Raw genomic sequence first — 15,162 nt, 5'->3', positions numbered from 1 at the left:
GAGGACCAACAGACGATCATGGAGCTGCAGAACATCTGTGAGCAGCGCCAAGCTGCTCAACGAAGAAGGGTTTCGCTCACATCTTTGGAGCAAGAAATCAATGAAGACCAGGAGTCCAACCTTGAGAGGGTCAACATGCATTTGGAGAGGTTGCTGGACAAAGAAAACAAGGAGAAAGACATGCTGAGGCGCATGACTCATCACTACCAGGCCCGAAACATGAGTTCCAAAGCAAGAATCAGGAGCCTAAAGGTAAAATTGAGCAAAGCGACAAAAGAGGCAAAGGAGCAAGATCGGCTTCGAATTTTGTCCGAGTCTTCCTTGGCACAGCAAACCACTTCATAAGAAATTTGCAGCCCAAATTTCAAAGAATTTGGGCAAATTTTGGTCACAGGCAAATTTTTTGGGCACAAAACAGGAAATTCCTCCCTGTGCGCTGTGCCACCGGTGCGACGCTAAAAATCCAGAACTTTAATCGAGGAATGGCTTGCATATTTGGATTTAGCATTGAAAAATACTACTACTGGTGTCCGGGCTAGAAATTTTGACAAGTTTTGGGTCTCCTAAAGGTCAAAAAACACCCAAAAATGGCCTCTCTGCCACTTTTTTGACACACAGAAAAAAGTCTTGGGAGAATGGAGATTTAGAGGGGTAAATGAGCACCAAATTTGAAAATTTTAGTTGGGTTAGAAAGTAGACAGGACATGCTTTCCAACAAGCCCACTTGGGCACATTTTGGACACCTGCAAGTGCCCCAAAACAGGCCCCAAAGTAGCACGACGCACAGAGAAAATGGCGCGGCGCACAGAGGAAAAAATTGCCAATTTGCTTCCGTTTCGCAAAATTTCGGGTCGCGACTTTTCCAAGTGGGCCCGGTCATCTACACTTCGGTTTTTTGGCACCAAAGGCAGCATTTAAAGAGTTTTCTCTCTAGATGGGCGTCTATCCAAATGGAAAAAGAATGCAAAGGGTCACCCCAGCCAAATGTCATGCTTGAGAGCGCTGCACCTGTAGCTGATGGTTGGCTCTCCATCTCCTTTTCGTAATGATTTGAGTAACTTAACAACCCCTGGGCGTTCTATCTCTTTCTCACACATTCTATATATTGTATACAAGTTATTTGCAAAGGGTTGGCTGGCTTGTAACTTCTGGGAGACTGTGGGAAAGAAACTCTGTTTCTGCATTGTGTATTTTTGACAGAGAATTAATGAAAGGCAACGGCTTTGTTTCATGAGATTCTTGTGGTCGTGAGTGTAGAAAATGTGTTCTTATGTTTCATATGTATCTTGTTATGTTTCATAATTCATTTCAGTGAAATTTTCTAAGTGAGATTAGGCAGAATTCAATTTATATTGCTCTGCCTGTGGGAAAATTTCATGTACAGTGTTACTCTTCTGTTGAAAAGGATTCATGCGACCATGCCCTTTTCACTCTCTTTAGCAATCTTTCCATTCCGTGTTACCTTAAGCTGAAATTGCTGTGCTTGCCGCCTACCTTGCCTCATGGAATAATGTGTGCTTTCATATTCGATTCTCTGTTCTTTGCTGAGCGCCAGTCCCATAACATCCCAGAAGCTCGATCATTCATGAAAATTGTTTCCCAAATCCCTATTTACTTACTAGCCTAAGGTAAACAGTGTATTTTAAGTCACCTCAGAGCATTTTCGATCATATATTCATTGAGCGTGACTCGGAGAGAGCCCTCTCCTGCTCTGGTAGGGCTAGCTACCAGACTAAGCATAGTTTGTGGTTACCCTAATTTTTGCCTTCCTTCAGCCTAAGGTAGATTTAGGTGCTAACAACCAAGTCGTCGCGCTGAAAGCTGAGTTGTTCCATATTTATCTTTTGCTCACTGAGGACTTGGAGCGCGCGACTCTCCCTAGTGCGTAGCTCTGCCGTTATCCCATCCTGCAATAGATATAGTGTCTTGCGCAGAAGGGAATCTATATTAACATCGAGACCTTTCATCATGCTAACCGAAAATCTGCCGGCCTCATTGGATGTCACTAGAGCACCTTCTGGAAACACTATTGTGTTCGCCGTTGACGCACGCAACATCTACTCTACTACCGTGTATCCAACTGCGAGGTTGGTCGAAAGGGTACCAACCTGAGGAGTGCGCTCCTTTAATTCCTGCAACTACGATCTGAGGGACCCCAACACAATCTGGTGCTCTTGCATGAAATCCTGGAGGGTCTCATTTGTGACATTGCGCATCGTCTTGCCGATGTCATGTAGATCACCCTCGGTTAGGGTGATCGGGTAAATCTACAATTTTGAGGCCTTGACCTTCTTCCACGGTCTTTCCCGCTCTGTTGGGTGTTGGTACTTCAGCTGTGTGGACGCGGTTCATGGGTTTGCACCTCCTTGTTCTATTTCTGCTTCCTCTGCTTCCTGCTCTTGCGAAGGCGTTGCTTGGCCCTCGCCCGCCTTCGCAACTGCTTCCTGTGATGGTACTGCGGCCCTTTCCTGCTCAACTGCTTTCTATGTCGCTTCCCGCGCTGCCCGTGCCTCAGCTGCTACTGTTTCCTTCCGCCTTTTCTTGGCCAATTATGCGATGCGCAACTTGGCATCGTCTTTCTTCTTCTGCGCTGCCGACCTCTCAAGTTCTGCAATGTTTGGGGTGCGCCATTCTGGCGGCCATGCCTCCAAGACATTGAAAATGGTGTCGTCAGTGGCTACAAAGGGTAGCTTTGTCCACTGCTTCGTCGGATCCTTTCGTGCCCTAATATATATGTTATGCATGTCTGCTCTAAATTCTTCAAAACTTTGCAGATTGCTGTAAACTGTGGGTGACAACCATGGCTTACAGTTGATCCACATTCGGACATTCATCTCCATGAGCACCCAGAAGATCTTGCTTTCGCGTATCCTTTTCACATCCTTCGTGGCCCAGAGCGAAGCGTACTTCACGGCCTCTGGTAAATCTCTGTCAATTATGGGCAGTTGACTATCCTCCGACAATTCCCCAGCTACGAGCACTATGAACAACAAAAACCATGCATAGTGGAACGTTTTGCCCTGTTCCTGGGCTTTGTGACAATTCTTTAAAAATTCTGTGTAGAGGAATTCAGACCAGTTAAATTGAACCCCCTCTGCGCACTACTTTTCCAGTGCGATCACCGGCGCAGGTACCTCATTTGCACAACACTTCCGCATAACTTTTTCTGCCAGGATTTGTGTTGCTACACATACTGCTTTGTCCTTGATGTTGGAGATGGCATATCCCCTCTTCTTCTTTTCCAGCTTGTACTTCGTCTTCATGGCCTCCGCAAGGGCCAAATTACTGCCCTTCCCTTCCGATATGGTCACGGGGTCCTTTCCTTTATATGCAAGCTGGAAAATGCAATGAATCAGGTCTTCCGTGATGGGGATGGGCTCCTACAGCCATAAATACCCATCATGCACCAAGCAGAGTAGTTGCTTGATGATGAAAATGGCTATTGGGGTGCGGTGGAAATGTGGCACCCAAAGTAGATTCAGTAGCCCGACCTTTTCCACTCTGCGCAGCCACTTTCATGGCTCTAATGTTGTCACCACCCCCACAGTGTTCTCCTTCATGAGGTTTCTGGTCTCAAGGTGAGGGAACTTCTCGCAGTCAGCGAGGTCCCAATCTTCAAATTTCATGGTCGGCATGTGGCCCAGGTGTGTGCCTTCAAACATAATGCCATTTTGGAGGAGCGGAGTTTGGAGCGAACTCTTGGTCTCGTCCAGATCCTTCGACACTTTGGCCTTCTCTTTTCGCAGGGGGACATAGGCAGGTAGTTTTGTCGCAGAGTGCGTAGGTTGAGTATCCACCTCCATGCCTTCATCTTCTTCCTTTGCAATGATAAGGGCCTGCAGATCTTCTTCTTCTTCATTTGTTTCTATAGTGACAACTTTCCCTTTCTCCTCCATCGACATTTTACTGCGCAGCGGGTTCCGCGGGGACACGCGTATGGGAGCCATTGCTTGTTTATCCTTTTTGGGTCTTGGCGTGCGCAGTGATTTCGGGATTTCTGCCACAATCCTGATGCCTTCTGGAACATCCTCCATAGTTAGGGCCTGCGCGGCCTCGCTGGCGATCACCTCTTCTATTCCCATACCATCCTCAGTTTCTGTCATTGTATCTGTGCTGCAATATACCACTCGCGAATTTAGGGGCTTAATCAACACTTGGTTCACAACACTCAGGGCTCTTCTCAATCGTTCAATTCACAAATGACCAAGTGTTGTTTGCTAGGCAACCCTTTGTATTTTATAACGCTTTTTGAATTCAAATTCAACCATTCCCCCTAATTTCGGTTCATTAATGCTTTCTTGGCGGCAGATTTTCCCAAATCTTTCCCATACATCGCGTCTTAAATGCCTGCCGCCTGCTCTATTTGGCCTCAAGTCAAGCATCCCATCGTGAATAGTGACTTCAATGGTCACTTTCTGGCCAAACCGCATGGCAGCACAGTCCCCTGTGCGTGGTTGTGGACCTTGTGACTCTCTGCTTCTGCGCGCATCTCTAAAATCGCGCAGCTCCCGGGCAGAATAGTTTATAGTCCCGTGCTCCCTTCCAACTGCCTAGAGCACTAAGACTGTCCTTCCCTCGGCTAGTGAGGTGGCCGCACCACCCGTATAGAGTTCCATTCGGTCCCCCATCATGGTTCCTAGAGAATCCCCACCTTTTATTGTTACGGTCAACATAACGCGCTTCACCATTTGCAATGTGCTAACCTTGTCACTATGCTTAGAAATATGCGGTCCAAGCCAAGGCATCAGACTGATTAGTTCCCGACAATAGGCCTTAACCTTGTCATCATGATTGCATGCCTCCTGCCTTACCACTCTAGTCTTTTTGCCGAGAAATTATTTCTTTATTTCGTCCTCCATCTTCTTGACTTCCGTGTCCATCACAACGCTTTTCTTCCTTAACCATACCCTTTCCTCTTCAAGTTTGTGGAGTCTAATTCTTCCTTGTTGGATTTCTTCCTCAAATCCCATGCATTCTATTTCTTGCGACTGTGTGATCCCTTCTTTTCGTGCTTCGCGAACCATCGTATCTACGGGTACTACTTTGTGCGGACTAGGCTTTGCATGCTCCATAGGGATTACATCTTCTACTTCATACTTCAGCTTCGGAAGTGCTCGCGCGGTCAGGGTTTTGCACATGGTTCTATAAGCCCATAGAACTGCTGGTATGCATGGGTCCCAGTCAGTTCGTTTCACATGGTGGACCCCATTTAGTACTTCGCATACCTTGTCAAAGGCTTCCACACAGATAATCTTCAACGCGCTTGGTCTTATCATACTTCGTCATTCGCGCCATCATCTTGCCCGCTCCTGCTTGTTGGTTGTGTTTCCTATCGTGAGGACGGTGTGCGTTCATGCAGGTTGCAAACCATACGCTTGTACCCATCTGGAGAGGTGAGAGCGTAGGATGTTTCGTCCATCATACCTGGCTTTCATGCTCATCTGATGCTTTCCAAACTACATGAGCATCATCCTTCTGCATTCACGCCAGTCCTCAAAACTTCCTTGATGCGTTCCCCACCATCTTGTGGGCATAGTGTTCAATGCCCATTTCAGAGCATTGAAACGTTGCTGTTCTGGTACTTCTCTTTCAAAATTGTTCAAGAAATCATCCACCTCACTCAACCCGTCATACATAGGTAGATATCTTACCTCTATTGCCACGCACCGCAGTGACCTTATCATCATGTTGCAATTGAGCGTGGTTACCTCGTGTAACCGGTTCTGCCATCATTCTATCTCTTCATCTGAATCTGAGGTGTAGGAGCTTTCGTTCTCCCACGAGATCCTACCATCCGCAGTTGGGTTTACCCAGTCCTGCTCGCACACAGTTATCTTGTAGATACAGTCTAGGTCGTCGTCGCTATCATAGTCGCGCATTGGCTCTGTGTAGCACGATCCTTTCGCAGGGTCTAAAGGTACCACTACGTGCAGTGACTTTTTCTAAAAAATCATCTTGCGCCTCTTTAGATATATCACTCTATTCATGTCAGTGGCCCAATCTATTCCCAGTAGCGCAGGATAGGGATTGCTGTCATCAACAATCTATATCACTTCGAAATCTGCTAGCGCGCTTGTACCTTCGATATCTACTGTTATTCCCTGCAATCTTCCCATAGGTAGGATCTTTTGCTGGTTTGCCATTCGCAGCTGGATCGGTGACCATTGCAGTGCAGGCTTGCCCATGCACTCCCATGTCTGCTTTGGCAGGATGTTCATGTCCAATCCTAGATCCAAAATCACTTGATCCATTTCATATTCCCCAATCTGCGCGTCAATCTCATTTCTCTTCCTGTTCACGTTGTGTGTTTCTCGAGATTTCAGGCTATGCGCGGTTCCCCTGGCGCGGTCCCATCACATCTAGTGATGAGTTCTTGTAGTCCCTTCACAACTTTGTTGTCACGCGGTAGCTTCATGCATGTCTCCAAAAAGGTAGTGAGCATTGATGGGCCCATTTCCGGTTCCAATTTTTCTTTATTACCTGAAGTGGAGGCCTTCGCGAAGCTCTTCTTAGCTTCCATGAATGTCTCCTTAGTGTGATCCAAATCAAATTCTAGTTCTTTCGTTGGAGCCTTGAGAACCCATGCACTCTCTTGGTCTACTTGCCTTTGTCATCTCCTGTCGTAATACCACATCGGAGAACAATATTTACATTCGAGTCTTCCTTGCACGGCTTAGTCCTCATCATTTGCAGGTTCTGAGTCGGGCGAGGTTGGAGTGCTCCTTCATCGCGCAACCTCGCTATTAGCGTGGGACAGTCCTTTGTTTCATGATTAAACTGGGTACAATATAAGCATGATGGTATCGTCAGATTTGTACAATCGTGGGCATAGTGCCCCGGTCCTCCGCAATTGTAACATATCAGTTGTCCGTGACCTCTTCCTGGTCCCATTCCGCCTCGAACTTGTCTGCACCCCTGAAATCGAGTGTGGGCCATCCTTGCATTTTGATTGAGGGCCCATGTTTCGGTCTGAACTCTGTAGGTAGGAGTCCGATCCATCATCAGTTCATAACTTCTACAGGTGCACTCATCATGGCCTATAGACCTACAGAAGTTACAGAAGTACTGTTGGGAACTCTACGTATACTTCTGTAATAGATGGCAGTTATCTGTAGCATGCTTCCCTCCTATCTAACAAATCGCGCACCATAATGCAGGCACTGCACTCAGTCCTGCTTGTGCCTATGGTCTTTTTTGTATTGGTCCTCTTACCACCAGGTAGTTCGCAAATACTGGAAAATGGTCCTTATCATGTCCCTGGCCTTTGCAATTTATCCACCATACCTCCTTGCGTGCTTCTAGGCAAGCCATCCTGTCTTGTTTCAAAATCTGCATCTCAAGGCACAAGTTTTTCAACTGCGCGTGGATCTGTTGGACTCCCAGGTTAGGATCTTGTATCGGGGTCTCATGCAGTCTCATTGCGATCTCTAAGGCCTTGGCCTGAGTGGATAGCTTCTGCTGTGACAGAGTGTTCCTTAGATGCGGCATTAGCGATGCTACAAACCATGCACGGTGTTGCCCATACGTCAAGGCCATGTTGGCTTCACGAATCATACCCTTTAGTCTCTGATCCAGCTCCTAGGGGGTCTCACCTGGAAACATCGTGATCTAATTAAATCCAATAATCGACTGTGCCTCTGATTTTGGCCTGCTAAATTCTCTGTTTAGCGTAGCTTGGATATCCGCGATCCCTGCGTTTGGATTGTCATTGGAATGCTTAATGTACCACGTCAGTGCGTGATCCTGCAAAGTGCTAACCAGTGTTGCTTTCTTTATATTTCATCCGTGATTCCCTGTGCTTCCCATATAGCCTATACCACAAACCAAAAGTGGTCCAGATCTTCGTTCCCTACTCCTTTGAACACCAAAAAATTTATCGTGCTTGCCGTATTGAGCTGTGGTGGTGGCACAGGTGGTGTGGACGAAGACGGGGGTGAAGATGGTGAAACTGGTGGTGTTGTAGGTGGAAGTGGTATGCATGGAATTCGCTGCTTTATCAAATTTATCGCACTTCTTGGTGAAACCTTCACAAGCTCTTCCTCGCTTTCTTGCGGAGGTGAAATCAAGGGGCTAGTTTCTAGCTCTGTGCTACCTTCGTTTCTGTAGATCCTCCCACTTCGCGTAGCCCTAAACATCAATTTATTCGCATAACCCACTTCTCACACAATAGCATTTTAATCCAAGTGTTCAAAGATTTAATGTACTTACCTCACGGTCCCTTGAGGAGGCGTCGTTCTGCCTCACTATAGTTGACTGGAGTATCTACCGCGAACTTAGTGATAAATCCTCCTATAATTTGATCGAGCTAGTGATCCACAACATGCACAATCTTATCTTCCGATGCTTCCAGTCTATGCACCAACTCCGGAGTCCACACAATTGGTTTGTCGAGCAGACACCTTCCTTGATTGTCTGCTAGCTTCACGATCCACTCGTACAACTCAGAGGGGAAGGATGCAAAGAAAATTTTGCGGATTTCCATATATAAGTAGCAATCTAACCACTCTTCCTTTGATAGTCACAGATTCCTATTTTCCTGTGCTGCGAACTCGTGAATCTTTTTGTCTAACCACTCTTTAATTCCTTTCTTTGTCAGATTCCAGTGATACGATATCATACATCTCTTATGCAGATGTCGGTCCCGGCAACGGAACCACTTGTTGGCTTAGTGTTACCTGACCCAGGTTTAGAGTTAATTTAGCTAAACAAATCCCGGCACTACTGGCCCTTTTTGCAATAGTCCGCGGAGTGCGGACTTAGGTCTCACCTAAAGTAGTATTGGAGGGTGCTAGAGCCAAGTTTCCGCACCCTGGAGATGTCTGATGAGGTCACTTGGTCCGGGGTTTGACCCTGCGCGCATGTTGCTTTGTGCAATTTCTCACACCTCGCAGCTTGATGTATTGCCTTCGCACAACCCTAACCAGGGGTTAAACGCCATGCTCTGCATTATTACCCAAGATCTTACTGGTATTCCAATGTTAGTTGATTATCTTATCCTACTTGCGTGCTTTCAGTTATACTTAACAATATAAATCATTCATACATGTGTGCACGGTAAATAAACAGTACATTTGCAAAGTATATCAAACATGTATTATCCCAAGTACAGATACAAAGAATTATGACAAAACTTCTCTTTATTAATTCCTTCTTCGATTACAGACTTGACTTCACCTTGCGCACTTAGCTGTAGGGGTCCACGCACTCAGCTGCGGACTACTAGGCCTCTGCGCACTTAGCTACAGAGCCTTGTCCTACTCTATGACCCAAAGGCACACTTCACTTCGTTACTCAGAATCTTCTTCTTCTCATCTTCTATTATCTATCTCCTATCTACACTTAGAGCCTCACTCGATTTATACAATCCCATGGTTCGTGGACCATGGGTAGGTCTATCCAGCCGACATTACATTACAAAACTAGGGCGGACAACCTTGTGACTCTATCATACTTTCTCGCCCCGCGCTTGCAATTCGCGGAGCTTTACAACAATGTTGGTTCAAAAATTGGCCTTTGAGCCCCAAAACACGCCTTGGGGGGATTCCATGCCCAACAAGTACCTACCAAGCTACACAAATAAACACTCCTTCTTAGCGAGGGAGTTACTTCCAAGACTAGGAAGTAACTCATCATCATCATCACTACTCACAACACTTGCCCAACTCATGGTGCTCATAATTTCAACAATCCTTGTTCTATAAACTACGCCTCTCTCGGAAGTGTCACTGTCACTGTTGGAAGCACCTTGCTTCTTATTCTTATCCTGTAATGTTTTCCACTCTCTCCATAATTCCTTCTTGGTGGCTATAGGATCAATCTTACTCCACACTAACCACACACTCTTCTTGGACTACAAAGTCTCCCTTTGAATCTGCAGGGTCCCTATAGAACTTGACTCCCTCTGAGTCTCTGGAATCTGGACCTTCTCGAGAACCTGTATCTGCTCCTCTGAAGCCTGCACCTGCACTTGATTCTCTGGAACCTGCACCTACTCCACTTGCTTCTCATGATCGATAGGCTTGCATGTCAGCCTATATAGACCATTCTCTCTAACTCCAATCACGATACCAATGGAGCTAGATCCTGTAGGCCAGAGTCTTGCCTTCCCATCCTGGAACAATATCTCAAACCCATTCTTCTTGATCATCAAGATAGAAATCACTCTATATTTGAGTCTTGGCACGAAAAATACATCCTCAACCCACATCACTCATCCTGTCTCCATCCTGAATGGCACAACACCCGATCCTCAGATCTCCTTTTGACTCTTGTCGCCCAACACCATGTGCAACTTCGAGTCCCATTCAAATATTGTCTCAAAAAATTTGTGTGACCTTCACATATATTTCATCGCACCAGTGTCCACGTACCATCCATCCTCATCGAAAATACCCTGTGAGAAATGAGAGATCATGGCAAAGTCCTCCTCCTCCAATCTCCCAGTGAGATCATCTATCTCAAAAGAAGTGGCAACACCAATGACCTACTTTACTTTCTTCTTCTTGTCATCTCCCTTCTTCTTCATCAGAGATATCGATGAAAAATGAACCATCTCACCACATTTGAAACACTTGACCTTACTCAAGTCCTTCTTCTGGTTACCCTTCATTTGCACTGCAAGTGCCACATCGTCATCGAAAGTCTTTGGATGAAGGTCCTCGTCTCGCAACACTTCCTGAATGAAGTCATCCCAAAACCTATTCGAGTCAAGCAACTTCTCTATGGAAACAATCCCTTTGATGAAGGGCTTCCATTCCTCGGTGAAACCTTTCAAGGAAATCCTCACCATATAAAATAGTCACACCAACGACAACAAGCTCATCTTTGACCTGGGAAAATCTCGTCAGATATGAAGTCACACCTTCACCCTTTATCATCTTGGTGGAATTCAACTTATCCTCTAATACCAATACTCAATTCTTGTTCTTATTCCAGAACAAATTCTAAAGAGCCGTCCACATCTCATGTTCGGTGTTCTTCACAAACAAATGAGGTATTAGGGCATCCTTCACACCATATAGGATGATTAATCTCGCCCTCGTATCCAAATCCTCGTACACTTGCAGCTCCTTTGGGTTAGTTAGGTTCTTGATGGATTTCTCAGCAAACTCCTAGATCAGATTGACCTACAAGACCAACTTGATCCTTTCCTTCCATGAACTATAGTTGGACAACCCCTCCAACCTGTCCTCATATTGGATACCGACCTGCAACTTTGACATTGTCACCTACAATGTGACCAAATCCCTCTTAAGCTATACTTTGTTGTACACAACTATGATTCACTAACTTCCAAATTAGCTTAGACATGCTTTGATAGCATGTTGAATTTCCATGATCTTGGGTCTAGGTTGGAATCTTTGAATCTTTGATGCTACCAAACCAAAAAATCTCCACAAGAACTACTTTGCACAATGGAAAATATAAATCAGTAAATCACATATTCACAAGTATACACAATTTTTTAAAAAATATTTTACAATAATGTACAACCCAATCTTCGTTATATTAAACGAATCTGAATAATACTGTAATCTATGGAATACAAGATACAATGACAAAATTCACTACAACTTCTATGTCATATCTTGTCCTATTGGTCCTTCACTCTTGTACTGCTAACTAGCTACCCCTTAGTCCTTCAAAGGAAAAGACATCGAGACTCCAGAAGGGCTACCACCTAACACTGCTGCAAGTCACTTCTATTGCATGTACAAGGGCTCATCAATCTGCTCTCTAGGCTGGCCACTTCTCGAGCTCCAAATTGCCAGGCTGGCAGTCACCTTAGTCCATCAAGGTACTGCATTTGGCACCAATATTCACCCAAACTTCAGCTCCTCTTCATCACATCAAGATAACTCGTTTAGGGCTACTTCGGGTAGCCAAAACACTACCTTGCACCAGGTCAATGGCACCTAATACTACACTACAAGATCTACACCAATGAAGGCTCTTGATCACCAAATCATGCCTCCAAATTGGCTCCATATGTTTCTAGAAAACCGATCCAAATCGGGTCAACACATTGACCCAGCATAAGACACAAATATTTATCTAAATATGTTGTCTTCTTATTGTTCCTAGCCGTTACTAGTTAGGGCATCTTAGACTGCTGCAACAACCCTTAAACAATCACCAAACAATCCTTAAATTAATGTGGCCTAGGTAAGGAAGGATACTCTCCACACAGGCTATTGTTTTGGGCACTTAACAACCCCTAACACCTCCATGCTACTCTGTTTTGGGGTGGCTAGGCTTATGACCTACCACAACTCTGCATTACCACTTCTAGCTCACCTAAACAACCTTCCGTTACCTCTTCATGCCCCCAACAAAACTGCAACACAACTCCTTGATCTCAGTGTCCTAGCAAGGATCCAAGACCTACACACCAGCTCTCCAGACCATTGAAATACCCTTCAAACAATCCTCCTTCTCTCATGCTAGTCCGCCTTTCCCTTGCTGCGATTAACCCATAAAAATATCTTCCTCTACAACATTTTCTCTTGTGTTTTGTTGCACTTTTGGATGAGGAATAGTCCTCCCGCTCACCTTCTATTTATAAATAAATGAAGGGATTCTAGAACATCACATTAGGTATTCCACAACTTTCATATGTCCTCTTTACACCAAGACTACCTTGACAGACATGTGTAAACCCCATAATTAATATTCAAAAATTCATATCTCCACTTCTACAACTCGGAATTCAATGATAGTTGAAGCGTTGGATTTTCATTTCTACCCTCTATCATCTCATGCCATCACATGTAGAATTTTGCTCATGGAAATGCCCAAAACATGACTTGGCACACAACCCTTTACTTGGGTTCCAAGTCCACAAGAAACCCTTGTGTCACTTTTCCCTCCAAACCCGAACCTTAAGGCTTGGAGTACTTCCCAAGCTACAAAAATAAACATACCGCTCCTTGAGAGCTCCCGACAGGAGGGGCTGTGCCCCCAATTTGACCTCATTGCTGTGCCCGATGCAATGAACAAGGGGGGCTATCACGGCCCCCCATGACCCCCCCACACGTGCGACTAGTCATGGAAAGAATATAACACACACCCAACATTCTCCCACTTGTTGCTTTATTTTCCACACAAGGGATCATAGGAGATCTTAATCATTGGTCCAACCCTGCAATGACCAATTTTTCTCTACACCAATAAAACTTCTCAGTGCTCATAAACTTCGTCAATGCATCTGCAACATTCTTCAAAGTGGCCACCTTCGCCAACAACACCCTTTTGTCCTCAAACATATCCCTCACAAAGTGATATTGAACATCAATTTGTTTTGTCTTTGAATGATAAACATGGTTCTTTGCCAAGAAAATTTCACTTTGGCTATTACAGTCTATCCTTATAGCTCGCTGTACTAACCCCATACTTGAACATAATCTATGCAGCCAAACTACTTCCTTGCTTGCATGAGTGGCTACCATGTATTTTTTCTCTATAGTTGAAAGTGCCACTACAAACTATCTCTTGCTCATCCAACTGACTGCACCTCCAAATAGGTTAAACACATACCCACTTGTAGATCTTCTTTGATCCAAATCTCCAGCCTAGTCTGCATCAACAAAGCCACAAATGTCCAAAAATCTATCCAATCTTGGTCTTCCTTGGTAGCACAAACCATAATCACTAGTGCCACACAAATACTTGAAAACCCGCTTCACTACTAATGCTCCTTCCCTGGTTTTAACATAACCTGCTCAATACTCCCACTGCATGTGCAATGTCTGGTATAATACAAACCTTTGCGTACATCAAGCTACCGATTTCACTTGCGTATGGAACATGGGACATGTCCTCTTCCTCTTCTTGTGTGTTGGGACACTATTCAACTGATAACTTTACACCTACAGGAATAAGAATCTTCACCGATTTACTATCATGCATGTTAAAACCTCTACAATATTATTTCAACATAATTTTTCTAGTTTAACTAGAGCTTCCTCTTTGCTTGATATCGTTTAATTTCCATGCCCAAAATATAGTTTGGAGCACCAAGATTCTTCATGTCGACTTTGGAGGGAAATTGCGTCTTAAAATCCTAGATAATTTCTTTATCATTTCCAATCAACAACATATCATCCACATACAAGATCAGATAAATAACATAGTCACCAATTAATTTAAAATACACATAATGATTCGCTTTGCTTCTGGTGAAGCCAAGTCCCCATATATATGTATCAAATTTATGATACCACATGATTCGTGACTGTTTTAACCCATACAAGGACTTTTTAAACCTGCATACTGGTTCTTTCTTTCCCTTCACCACAAATCCATCAGGTTACTTCATGTAGATCTCTTCTTCCATATTGTTGGCTTGAGGGGTCCCCTGACCCAGGTTCAACATTATTTAGCCAAACAAATCCCTTCACTACTGGCCCTTTCGGCATCAGCCCGCGGAGCGTGGACTAAAGTCTCACCAGAAGCAGTATGGGGGGATGCTGGAACCAAGTTTCTGCACCCTGAGATCATTGTGATGTCGTTTGATCTCTTCTATCCTGCCTTTGCACAGGTGATCTCGCTCTAGGGCTTGTAAGACAAACCCTCTCTTCCGGCTTTCAATACCTTCACGAAAGTACACGATCGACCTTCGCATAGCTCTAACTTGTAGCTTAGGTACTATAGCGTGCCGTGCAAATTCCTCAATTATCCTAAGTGATTTTCTTATCTTGTCAAATACTTAAAGTCGTCACCGTGTAAGCAGATATTCGTGATTGCATTCAATTATTCAATGTAATTGCATTCATTCATGCATCAGATAAGAATAATAAAGGAATTCCATACACAAAATATCCAAACCCATCAACAGGAAAAATACACAAAAATTGCAGAATAACTCCTTTTATTAATATCTTCCAAGTATTACAGATTTTGTTCACCCTGTGCACACAGCTGCATGGGTCCGCGCACTCAGCTGCAGACTTATACCCTAGGCCTCTGTGCACTCAGCTGCAGAGCCTCTACCTATGCTACAACCCAAGACTTAGACTTCTTGCTATAAAGCTATGACTCTCTTCCTCGTGTTATGCTATTAACTACTTAGAGCTTAGCTATTTTTATACAATCCCATGGTCCACAGACTATGGGTATATCTCTTATAGCTGACTTTACTTTACAAAACTAAGGGCGGACTAC

Source organism: Pinus tabuliformis, chromosome 4_2, assembly GCF_031772625.1.
Source record: "Pinus tabuliformis cultivar Carrire ecotype Pingquan chromosome 4_2, CPIR1, whole genome shotgun sequence".
NCBI lineage: Eukaryota > Viridiplantae > Streptophyta > Pinopsida > Pinales > Pinaceae > Pinus > Pinus tabuliformis.
The sequence above is the reverse complement of the archived record's forward strand: the minus strand, read 5'-3'. Positions refer to the sequence as shown.